Raw genomic sequence first — 12,212 nt, forward strand, 5'->3', positions numbered from 1 at the left:
ACAGCTCATAAATTTACAAACTCAAAACCAGACTTAAAGAAAACTTAAATATCTACTTTAAGACATGACAGACCAATAGACACAAAAAATTTCTACACAAAGATTACATTAAATCAATGACAATTATATTTCTTGACATCAATGGACTAAATGCACTTGTGAAGAAACATAGAGTGGCAAAATAGATCAAAAAGCTGCATCTAACATTTTGCTACCTATAAGAAACATTTGAATAGTAAGAAAAACACAGACTCAAAGTCAAAGGCTGGAGAAAAATCATCAAGCAAACAGCTCCCTTAAAAAAGCTGGAGTGTGTGCTCGCTTCAGCAGCACAAATACTGGAATTGGAACGATACAGAGAAGATTAGCATGGCCCATGCACAAGGATGTCATGCAGATTCGTGGTACATTTCATATTTTTTAAGAAAAAGAAAAGAAAAGAAAAAAGCTGGAGTGGCCACAGTAATAGCAGATAACACAAACTTCAAACTTTAGACTCACAAAAGTTGCAAAGATGGACATTTTGTACTAATCAAATTATATGTACAAGAAGAAAAAATTACACTCCTAAACATATATGCACCCAATGAGGGACCAAATATTTAATACAATTCTTGACAAATCTAGAAGAAGGTATCAATATCAACACAATAATAATGGGAGACTTCAACACTATCCTGTTACTCCTTGATTGTTCAACCAGGCTGAACCCCAACAATAATATACTAGTTCTGAAAAGAGAAATGGAATAACATAGGTTAGTAGCCATTTGCCCACAAAATTGGATATATATTCTTCTCCAATGCACATGGGTCATTTTCTAGGATATACCACATGCTGGTCCATAAAACATATCTCCATAAAGTCAAGAGGATAGAACTTCTACAGACTACCTTCTAAGATCACAAGCCACTAAAATTAGAAGTGAACTACAAAGGGACACAGAAGAAAAATTAAGCAGCTCACTACTGAACAACCAGTGAATCAGAGATAAAATCAAAGAGGAAACAAAAAACATTCCCGGAAACAAATAAAAATAAAGACACAAATTACCATAATTTATGGGACAAAGAAAAGCAGTAATAAGGGGAAATTTTATGGCTTATCAAGTATATATCAGAAAAGAAAAGGGGGCCTATATAAAAAGCTTAATGATACAGCTTATAAAATTAGAAAACAATCAACAAAAGGAACCAAAAATAGGTAGGCAGAGGAAAATAACAAAGTTTATAAAAGAAACAGGATATACCCAGGACATTCTTTAAAGAAATGGATAAAACACTCCTGAAATTCATTATGAACAATAAAACACCCACAAATAGCTAGAGCAATCCTTGGGAAAAGGAATATGGGAGGCATTACTTTCCCCAACTTTAAATTGTATTACAAAATTATTGTCATTATGGGAACAACTTGATCTAAGAGCAAGTTGTCCTTCCTCATCAGCCAACAATAAGACAAAATCAGAAGACATGTCACCCTTTGATCTGTGCAAAAGCCAAGTACACTATATACAGATGACTGGTTGTTACAATCAGGACTGGACAGTATGCATCCCGGGACCACCACCAACAACAACAAAAAGCTCTAGCCTAGCTTTTGGTCTACGATCTGTTCAACAAACAAGATCTCCAATTCCAGAGGTCTGACTGAGACAATCACAACTGAATGGGTCTTCCAGAAACATAAAGAAAGACTCTATCCCAAGCTCCATTCTAGGAGCAGCATAATGACCAAGACCTCCAACTACAGAAGATGAATTAAAACGACACCGAAGAAGTAGAACTGCTAGAACCACAAAGAAAGACTTCATCATAAGCTCCATTCCTTGAGCTGTACAGACATCAAGATCTCTAGATACAGAGGTCTGATTTTACCATACATGATGAAGCATAAGTCTTCCATAGACCACAAAAGCACAGAGGGGAGAGTAAATGATCACGCAAGGAGTCTATAGTTAATCCCATGACAGTATACTTCAGGGGTGGAGAAACCCTGTATCTCCTAGGCCAAGGGAATTACCTCTATAATATCCCCAATAGTTGCTATGCCTATGCAGGGGGAAAATAGAAAAAAAAGCACAAAGTAATCATTTTATCCACATATATATTGATTGATTGATTGACTTTTTTACTTCTTTATTTTGGTATAGATATTGAAGTTAATGTCTCCAATTTTATTTTATTTTATTTTCTCTTTGTCTTTCTTTTTGCACTCTGGCATAATTTGATTTCAGGACCGAGACTATTGTGTGGTGCTTGTCTTTATTATTGTAGTGCTCACTGGATATTTAATTTGATATTTTTTTCTGTATTGTTGTGGTGTTTCAATTACCTCGTTCATATCCTCTCTCAAACAAAGGTTGAAAGCCTCTAGAAGGACTCCGCTCATTTTCAGCTTATTTGATTTTTTTTACCTCATGCTATTGCTTTTCTTTCTTTCAAACAAAGCCACATAACTCTATCTAGCTCCACCTCTCAAATAGAGGGGGAAACAAGGGAGGGTACCAGGACCAAACAGATATATGATCACTAATAGTAAGCTAGACAAAGAGGGGACCACCTACTGTAACAGCCTGGGGGGGGTATGGTGGGGAATACGGATTGCAGGAAGGGAACGGGGATGGGGGAGGACAAATTTGGTGATGGGTAGTCCCCTGATTCAATGTTAATATCTACCTAAAATCTTCTGTGAAAGACATATAAGCCAATATGATCAAAATAAAAGTAAAAAATAAATTAATAAAAAGCATGGTAATAGACTTGAGTATTTAGATAATATTTCCCAGACATACAATGAACTAATCTTTGATAAAGGGGCAAAAAATCCACAATGGAGCAAGAAAAACCTCTTCAACAAGTGGTGTTGGCACAACTGGTGAGCATTTGCAAAAAAGGTGAACTCAGACCTCCATCTAACACCATGTACAAAGGTCAAAAACCAAATGGATTAAAAAGGCCTGCAACCATAAGGTACATAGAATGACACATATGTAAAATACTCCATGACATTGAGACTAAAGGCATCTTCAAAGAGAAAACTGCACTCTTCAAACAAGTGAAAGTAAAGATAAACAGAAAGGACTATATTAAGCAGAGAATCTTCTGCATCTCAAAGGAAATAGTGTCTAGAATAAAAAAAAACACCCACAGAATGGGAGAAACTATTCACCCAACACCCATCAGATAAGAAGCTAATATTGAAGATATACAAGTTACTGACAGAACTTATCAAGTAACAACATCTAACCCCATCAAAAATGGGAAGAATAAGCAGACACTTTCTCAAAGAAGAACTACAAATGTTCAAAGGCACATGAAAAAAATGCTCTTCATCACTAATACTCAGAGAGATGCAAATCAAAACAACTATTAGATACCATCTCATGCCACAGAGACTGGTACACGCCACAAAGTACAAGGACAATCAGTTCTGGCAGGAATGTGGAAAGAATGGTGGGAATGCCATTTAGTCCAGACTTTATGGAAAACAATATGGAGATCCTCATAAAAATGGAAATAGAGCTCCCCTATGGTCCAGCTATACCACTCAGAGTGGTGTACCCTAGAACACAAAAATACAATTCAAAAATGCCTTTCTCACACCTATATTCATTTCAGCACTAATTACAATAGCCAGACTCTGAAAACAACTAAGATGCCCTTCAACAGATGAATGGCTAAAGAAATTGTGGTACATATACACAATGGAATATTATTCAGCCATCAGGAGAGATTAAGTCATGAATTTTCCCTATACATGATGTACATGGATTCTATTACGCTAAGTGAAATAAGTCAGAGTGAGAGAGATATACACAGAAGAGTCTGACTCATCTATGGGTTTTAAGAAAAATAAAAGACATTATTGTAATAATGACCAGAGACAATAGAGATGAGGGATGGAAAGACTGGCTCGTGATATGAAGCTCACCACAAAGAGTGGTGAGTGAAGTTAGAGAAATAACTACACTGACAACTATGGTGACACTGTCAATGAGTGAGATGAAGTAGAATGCCTGTCTCAAATACAGGCAGGGGGGGGGGGGGGAGTTGTGATGGTATTGTGGGACTGGTGAAGGAGGGTGTTCTTTTTATTACTGAAACCCAACTACAATCATGTTTGTGATCAAGGTGCTTAAATAAAGATAATTATTTTATTTTAAAAAATTACAAAATTGAAAAAGAGGAAAGGAACTTTTTAGAAATTCTTAATCTTGGCTGGAAATAGATATTAATTCTTCCTCTTTGGCTCAAACTAATTTATTTTGAGATTTTCACAAAGCTCATATTTTCTTCTGTTATATAAGCATAAAAGTAGACAACATTGAGTATGTAATTTATTTATCAAATGTAAGTCTCTGATTTAATTCATTTTGCCCTTGTAGTACCAACATGCCAGCAAGCTATGTGTTCAACATGTGACAAGAAATGTGCTTCCTCATGATTTCCCTGATACACGTTCAAGTTGCACCACCTCTATCACTCCTTCACCTAAAATTTTTCCCAGTGCTCATTTCTTCCTACCCTACCACTGGGGTCCATTCCATACCCTTCTCTCCATCCTCTTCTTCGGAATCATTCTAAGAAGCCAAAAAATGATTCTTTTATCCAAGACTTTAACCTTCTCAGACTTGTTCCAGCCCCCAAATCCATATCATTGTTCTCCAGACCTCAAATTTATAAAGCTTTAGCAATTTATGTTTGTCTCTGAATCCTTTTCAAAGATAAATTTTGGTTTTGATTATTTGACCTCTGAGAGAGTTATCTGTACTCAGAAGTTTATTGTGTTTTTATTTGGACCCAAATTTTTGGTCGTGACCATAGGATGAATGTAAGTTCTGGATCTTTACTATTACTCTTCATTATGAAGAATAATTATTCTGCTTGGTCCATGATAATGTGAAGAATAATGATATTTTCAGTGTTCACTGAAAGTTCTGAATTAAAAATAATTTTGCTTTTGTAATTCTGCTTTTGTAACCTCATGTAGCTAGATGTGGGTCTCTGCTGCACTATTTCCAATACTGAGGATCTCTGCTGAAATGGCCTAAAAATGTTAACAAGATATGTGTGCCCTGAGAGGTGAGGTATATAAATTCCACTAAAATTCTAATTAAGCCTCTGAAAAAATCAACCCTGAACAATTTTCTGAGTGATTACAACAATAATGTGAAGAGAATTTACCTGAAGAGGCTAGAAATGTTTGGAAAATTTCTCAAGAAAATTTTCATAAATTTGTTTTGCTTTGTTTTGGGGCCACACCTAGTGACGCTTAGGAGTTAATTCTGGTTATGCACTCAGAAATCGCTCCTGGCTTGAGGGACCATAAGAGACACTGGAAATCAAACCATGGTCTCTCCTGAGTCAGCTGCATGCAAGGCAAACACTCTACTACTGTGCTATTGCTCTGGCCCCTGAATTTTCTTAAATTAAAGTTTCTTAAATCATAGCCCCTCAGTTCACTGAACTACCTATGTTGTTTTACATAAGAACTAAAGCAAATTGCATTTGTTTGTTTGTTTGTTTGTTTTGTCCTCCAGACACAATGCCTAGCTCCCACCAACAAATTCACTCAAGGACTGAATCCTTGGATAAAATTCCTTCTCTTACTTTATCCTCTCATTGTCACTCTCCCCCTCTCCTTCCTTCATCCCAAGACTCAAGTAATCTTGAACTAAGCTGTATTACAAGTCTCCTTTTCCTGTGTTTCTGTTGTAACCACATTGTACAGTAAGATAATAATAAATGTCAGTTACTAAGGGGATTCAAAAGGAAAAGATTTCCTAAGCATATTTTAAAGACATTCTTTGTTTCTTAAATCATCATGATGGAAGAGTTTATTAGCACATGGCAAGAACCATGCTGTTTCTGCCCTCCTTATTTGAATAATTCTCATTTCAAGAAAGATCTGAAGAGAATTCTAGGCTATAGAAATGTTTCCTTGAGTTGAATAAAATGATGAAATTAAATGTATTACTCAACTCTTTGAATATGCCCAGACTCTGTTCTTAGACACTGAAAAAAATCATTAGTTATTCAATAAAGTCCTTTCATTTTGATACTATAAGTCTCATTAAACCTTCCCTGTAGCTTTCTTTCAAAAGTAAAGCAAGATTTTTTTTCTTGTAGAGTGCCAGGTTTATGTTTAAAAAACATATATGCTCTTTCCAATATGCAGTTTCATGTTTGAGAAATGCTTTGTGATTCTAGATTCAGTATGAGATTTGGGGGAAAAGGAGAAAGAACAACTTTTCCAAAGGCTACCGAATATCAGAAAAGAATTCAGGCAGACTCTTACTCTAGGTTTTTCCAAACAACTGTTTTCCTTGCTGGGCCCTACTCAGTCTGAATATAATGGCTCAGCTGTATCAAAAGTACAAATGACTCTTACATAAGAGAGTAACCCCCTTCTAGTAAACATTTTCATATTTTAGGTAGATGCCAAGAAATGGTATTGCTGAATCATATGGAAGTTTCCTATTTTTTGAGAAATCTCTATATATTGCTTTCCATAGAGGATGAGCCAAAAATATTCCAATCAACAGAAGATTAGGGTTCCTTTCTCATCACAACTCTTCCAAAACTGCCTATTTCCAGATTTTTTAAATATATACCATTCTCACAGCTGTGAAATGGTATCTCACTGCTGTTTTGATCTGAATTTCTCTAATTATGAGTGACAATCTATGCCCAAAACACAAAACATTAATTAGAATGGATATACTCACCCCTATGTTCATCATTAAACTTAGTACAATAGTCAAGATATAGAAAAAAAACCTAATGCTCAACTACAGATGGATGGGTCAGGAACTCATGGCATATATATATATTATAGTATATATTATTATGCACCTATAATAATAAGCAAAATCATGCAATTTGCAGCAACAGAGACAGAACTAACATATACAAATGTTGAGTGAAGTCAGAATGAAGATTCAGAATGATCTCTCATTTATGGGACTTAAAGATACACAGCAAAGTTGCAACAAAGATCCAAAGGTAATGTGGAGAACTGACATACCCCACAATTGAGTTGGGGGTTGGGGAAAGAGGCAGGTACACTGGTGATGGGTATGATATTGGAATTATGTCTATAGTACTGTAAACCAAAAAATAATAGCACAGTGTCCCTATTGTGGCTGTAGAGATTCATTCCAGATGTCATGAAGTCAAGCAGAGGAGTATTCATCAAAGACCTCCAAACAAACCATGGGCACTGCATTCCTGAGAACCTCAGGGGCTCCTGAGTCCCTACTCTCCAGCCCTCCTATCTATTCTATACCAGAGCAGCACAAAAAAGAAAGTATAGGAGGTGAAGTGAGGAAAAATATATCCTCATATTATAAGTAATATTATTAATATTATGAAAATATTTATTACATTACCAAAGAATTATAACCTACCTCTTGTTACATTTTTATGTGTTTTGCTAAAGTTTTAGCAAAGAATCAGATATAAGTGATCAGATGAAATCACCAACATGTCACAGCTAAAATAACTAAGAATTCCCTAGCATTGGTGAAGGCATAAGTGTAGGAACATAGTATGACTGAAAATAAGTGATCAACAACTTAACTCTATCTCACAGTGATTTCTTTTTGTAAATAATTTTTATTGTGAACAACGTAAATTACAAGTATTTCACAGTAATATTTGCGGTCCATAGTGGCATTGAATCAGGGGTATCCCACCACCAGTGTTATCCTCCCTCCACCTCAGTTCCCAGCATCCCTCTCCTTTGCCCCCCCCCCCAGACTGCTAGGGTAAATGGTCCCCGCTGTGTATAGCTTGTTGAAGGTTGGCTATCGGTTCTGTTGTCGTTGACTTTGGGTTTGTTGTTTAAGTCTGATCCTTTTTTTGTTTCTACTCATTGTTTATACGACTGTTTGGTTCTGGTACCAATCCATTTTTAACCCCTCAGTTTCTGAGGCAGAACAAGATGAGCCAAGTTATGTGGTTCTGTTTGAAAGGAAAAAAAAAACTGGAGGTGCCCTTCTAGAGGTTATAAATATCAATTTAAAAAGAAGAAAGGGAAAAATAAAAAACATAACCAAATAAATCAAAACAAAACTAACAAAAAAAAACAAAATATAAAAAGCAAAGACCTACAACAAAAACAAAACAGAAAAAGAAAAAAAAAAGAAACAAAAATCAAACAAAAGACCAAAACTAGCAAGTACCAAAAAAGCACCACATCAATGCATGCAATAGCCAAACAAGGACCACAAGAAGAAAGAAAGAAAGAAAGAAAGAAAGAAAGAAAGAAAGAAAGAAAGAAAGAAAGAAAGAAAGAAAGAAAGAAAGAAAGAAAGAAAGAAAGAAAGAAAGAAAGAAAGAAAGAAAGAAAGAAAGAAAGAAAGAAAGAAAGAAAGAAAGAAAGAAAGAAAGAAAGAAAGAAAGAAAGAAAGAAAGAAAGAAAGAAAGAAAGAAAGAAAGAAAGAAAGAAAGAAAGAAAGAAATGAAAAGGAAAAAAAAGAGAAAAAGTGGCAAGGTTTTATTTTCTTTGTTTGCTTTGGCTTGGTTTTTGCATAGGCACAGTAAATTGGGGAAATTAGAAAGGGAATTTCCTTGGCCTAAAAGATACAGGGTTACTCTGTCCTTGAAACATACTTTCATGGGAATAACTGCAGGCGCCATAAACGTTCCTTTGCAGATCCCAAGGACTTTTTATGGTGCCAGGAAACTTTTCACTCAGTTGTATGTGATAGAACCAAGCCTCTATCTTAAGATCTTGGTATTTGCCAAGTCTTAGGATAAAGCGTAGGTTAGCGTTTTTCTTTACCATCACAGTGATATTTTTTAAATGAACAATGCAAAATAATAAAAGGAGAAAATAAAAGAACTTCCTAGCAAGTTGCATGCTAAATTGCTTCACTTATATTTCTTTTTGTCATTAATTGTTGTTGCTGTATTTTTGTTGAGGTTTTGGTTTTGTTGCTGTTTGAGTTTAGTCTGAACAGGGATGGAAGAAACCGACTTCCAATGAACTGTCTGTTCAGATATACTCAGGAAATGCTGCAAATTCAAGTTCAAAATGGAAAGGGCATAACCTAGAGATCAGCACTTGCTACTTTCCAAAGTGCTGCTCTCAATTGCCATTTGCAATGTGACCTCCCCCAAAAAGAGGTCACAGTGGAAGGCATGTCTGGTCAACACCTGTATCTCTTCTTTCATGAGCTGTTTTAGATCTCTCACGTGAAGACAGGTCTATGCAGTGTTTGAGACTCAAAGCCATTCTTCCATGGGCTCGGATCTCCTCTAAGTCTCAATCAAATGTCAGTTCTCGTTCACCTGGAGAAATCATGTGTTACAGAGAATTAAAAAGCAAATGATTCTTTTATGCCCACATGTTTGTGCTTAATGAATATATTTTAAACCATAAGTTCCTGTTAATACTTTGATGTGATTCATAAATGAAATATAATCTAAAAGCATGAAACTGAAAATCTCTACAACTGAATCACATATTTTAAATCAGTGTAAATGGATTCTTCACACGTGGATATAGGGGATTTTGTCTGTGCATGCCCATATGCACACAATTTGTCCTGGGAAAGTAATACAGTGATTGTGGTTCTTTTCTGTTTTAAGTTTTCTAAATAAGTCTTCTGTAAGGTGGGAAGTTGTGTTCTGTCTTCCACATATGTTGTTAAATTTTCTCAAAAAAATAAAGTAAGCTAGTGCACTGCAACTACATTTTATTTTCTAGATGTCTACCGCCTTTGAGAGGAGCATTATAGCTAGGCTTCAGTCACTGTGAACATAAGAGAATTAAGCCACCAGCAACCCTTGAACTCAAGCCACTCAAGACAAAATTAATAAGGTTGGGTTTGAGGGCAAGATGCTAAATTTTGATTGGCTAGAGAATATGATTTATCAGAGCAGTTTATTTTTGTTTTGGTTTGGGGTTTTTTTGGAGGGGTTGGCTTTTGGGCCACACCCAATGATGCTCAGGGGTTACTCCTGGCTATGCTCTCAGAAATCACTCCTGACTTGAGGGACCATATGGGATGCTGAGAGATTGAACTCTGGCCTGTCCTAGGTAGCCCATGCAAGGCAAATGCCTTACCGCTTGCACCACCACTCTGGCCCCTCACCAGAGCAGTTTTGCCTTGAGGGGCATATGTGTCTTGACAGTCCTCACTATACATTCACTGTATCACCATTGCTGCCCCATCATCATAGAGCCACTTAATCCTTTATCTTCACATTAAAAACAGTAGGAGTCTTTTGAAGATAGCCATGCTTTCCTTTGATTCTTCCATTTCTTACATAGTTGAGGCAATTTCCCTTATTTCCATTGAGATTTTATTCTGATAACCTCATCTGGCAGTAATTTCAGCAAAGATTACATTTTTCATTTACTTCTAATAAAAGCTGGTGATTTTTCAGTCTTCCAGACTGTCTTAGTTTGATTGCCATAGAAAACAGCTCTGGAGGTAAATATTCCAAGAACAAATCCTGGTTCTGGTTTCTACTGATGACTCTCTAACTGCTTTCTGGCTGAATTTCTCAAATAGCCTTTTCTGATACGTGGAGGTCAAGGAAGATGGGGGATAGCACTCTGGTATTTCTTCCTATAAAGAACTAAACCTATAGGCTAAAAGTTCTAGCATATGACCCCTAATTTTAAGAGCATCTTTATTCCCAAAAAATGTCTCATTTAGGGTCAAGGTTTCAAACCTATACATTTGATGCCTATATTTAATCTACAACAGTACACTCAAAAAACTATTTAGAATTTTTCTTCCTCCTAGATTGTCTGTGATATCCCTCATAGGAAAAACTCTACCTAAATATCCTGAAGCAGCTCTCAAGCACATTGTTAAATAAAATAACAAAGCATCCTAAAAGTTACTCTCCTAGGTAAATCAGTTCTCTAACATTTCCATTGTAGAAGCAACAAATTCACAAGGAAAAGGCAACAAAGCCCACTATATTAGTAATTTTGCTAAATGTAAATGGACTATAACACTCCCATTAAAAGACAGATTGACAGGATCAGGAAACAAAATTCATCTGCTTACAGGAAACATCTAAAATCACAGGCTAGGGAAAGGCAACGATTGAAAGGATGGAAAACAATTGTACAAGTCAATGGTAAACAACAACAAAAGCTGCAACAATATAGAATGCCATGCAGCTTTAAGGAAAGATAAAAAAATCTTTTAACTTTCTGCAACATGGGTGGAACTGAAAGATATGTTAAATAAAGTAGATCAGATGATTAAGACCAACCAAACACAGGATGGTCTCATTTAAATATACATACAGAATACCTAGGTGAGGGAAAGTTTAAGGGGGAATGCCTTTATCATCCTTGGCCTCAGAATATAGGAGACGACCAGTGAAAAAAAGAAATAGGGGCTGAAGCGGTGGAACAGGAAGTAAGGAGTCTGCCTTGCATGCACTAGCCTAGGACGGACCACGGTTCAACACACACACACACACCCAGCATCCCATATGGTCTCCACAAACCTGAGTGCAGAGCCAGGAGTAACCCCTGAGTGTCACCAGGTGTGGCCCCAAAACAAAAAAAAAATAAAAAACATAAAGAAGAAAGAGGAAGGAAGGAAGGAAGGAAGGAAGGAAGGAAGGAAGGAAGGAAGGAAGGAAGGAAGGAAGGAAGGAAGGAAGGAAGGAAGGAAGGAAGGAAGGAAGGAAGGAAGGAAGGAAGGAGGGAGGGAGGGAGGGAGGGAGGGAGGGAGGGAGGGAGGGAGGGAGGGAGGAAGGAAGGAAGGAAGGAAGAAAGGAAGGAAGGAAGGAAGGAAGGAAGGAAGGAAGGAAGGAAGGAAGGAAGGAAGGAAGGAAGGAAGGAAGGAAGGAAGGAAGGAAGGAAGGAAGGAAGGAAGGAAGGAAGGAAGGAAGGAAGGAAGGAAGGAAGGAAGGAAGGGGGAGGAAAAGGCTATTCTCATATCAGTAAGAGTGACACATATCAAAAAAAAAAAAAACTGGAAATAGCTAATGTCATGTGTTTCACCAGAGAAAGAATTCCTTATACACTGTCAGGGGGGATATCATCTGGTTCACCCTATGAAAAGCAATATGAAGCTCTCTCCAAAAAATAGGAATAGAATTTCTGTATGGTTCAGCAATACCATTTCTTGTTATCTATACCCAAAATGCAAAAACATAATTTAAAAGGTAAGAATAGGAGTACAATAACCAAAATATGGAAACAACCCAAATGCTCAACTATGGATA

At 36.6% G+C, this 12,212-nt stretch overlaps 1 non-coding gene across 1 annotated transcript; it reads left to right on the forward strand.

Annotated features, from left to right (window-relative positions):
* The first annotated feature begins 314 nt into the window (after positions 1–314).
* On the forward strand, positions 315–421 carry LOC126029138 (U6 spliceosomal RNA). Its single transcript, XR_007502790.1, has one exon. It is a non-coding gene; the product is annotated as a U6 spliceosomal RNA (small nuclear RNA).
* The last annotated feature ends 11,791 nt before the right edge of the window (positions 422–12,212 follow it).

The sequence above is a fragment of the Suncus etruscus genome, chromosome 14, assembly GCF_024139225.1.
Source record: "Suncus etruscus isolate mSunEtr1 chromosome 14, mSunEtr1.pri.cur, whole genome shotgun sequence".
Lineage (NCBI taxonomy): Eukaryota > Metazoa > Chordata > Mammalia > Eulipotyphla > Soricidae > Suncus > Suncus etruscus.